Source organism: Streptopelia decaocto (genome assembly GCF_964273445.1).
Source record: "Streptopelia decaocto genome assembly, chromosome: 7".
Classification (NCBI taxonomy): domain Eukaryota; kingdom Metazoa; phylum Chordata; class Aves; order Columbiformes; family Columbidae; genus Streptopelia; species Streptopelia decaocto.
Window position 1 is genome coordinate 13,179,356 of NC_138661.1, and position 334 is coordinate 13,179,689.

Below are 334 nucleotides of genomic sequence, written 5' to 3' on the forward strand. Positions count from 1 at the left end.
CAGGAGAACCAGATAAGGTAATATGAAATATAAGATCAAATGAGCAGTAGAAGCACTTACATCTTTTGCCAACTTTAGAACCACTGGCTACATCTCCCCCACCCCTCAGACTCTCCTCCCCTTACCTGAATTTTCTCTCAAACTGGTTGTATGAGAAGTTGTCGATAGGAGGCTGGCAACAGTGCTTTCAAAGTCAACTCTGCTGTTGTTCTCGAAGTCTGCAATTTCTTCACTGAAAATCCATAAGGAGAACTCTGAAATCAACTCAGCATGAAGTTTTATGAATGAGATGTGCCAATTACACTTCAAAAGCTTAAATAACTTAGAGAGGCTG